We start from the raw sequence: 512 nt of genomic DNA on the forward strand, positions 1-512 counted from the left end.
TACTCCCTGTACTCGCAGGGAATGACGATTTACTCTCCGCACACGTAGGGAATGACGATTTGCTCTCCGCACTGGCAAGGAACGACGATTTACTCTCCGCACTCGCAGAAAACGACAGTTCACTCTCCGCACAGGCAGGGAACAACAATTTACTCTCCGCACTCGCAGGAAAGGAAAATTTACTCTCCGCACTCGCAGGGAACGACAATTTACTCTCCGCGCTCGCAGGGAACGACAATTTACTCCCCGCACTATCAGGAAACGTCGATTAACTTTTCGCACTCGCAGGGAACGACGATTTACTCATCGCACTCGCAGGGAACTACGATTTACTCTCTACACACGCAGGAAACAACAATTTACTCTCCTCACTCGCAGGGAACGACAATTAACTCTCCGCACTCGCAGGAACGACAATTTACTCTCCAAACTTGCAGGGAACGATAATTTACTATCCGTACTCGAAGGAACGACAATTTGCTGACCGCAGAGAACGCGATATTACTCCCCGC

Source organism: Octopus bimaculoides, chromosome 20 (assembly GCF_046866305.1).
Source record: "Octopus bimaculoides isolate indiv1 chromosome 20, ASM4686630v1, whole genome shotgun sequence".
NCBI lineage: Eukaryota > Metazoa > Mollusca > Cephalopoda > Octopoda > Octopodidae > Octopus > Octopus bimaculoides.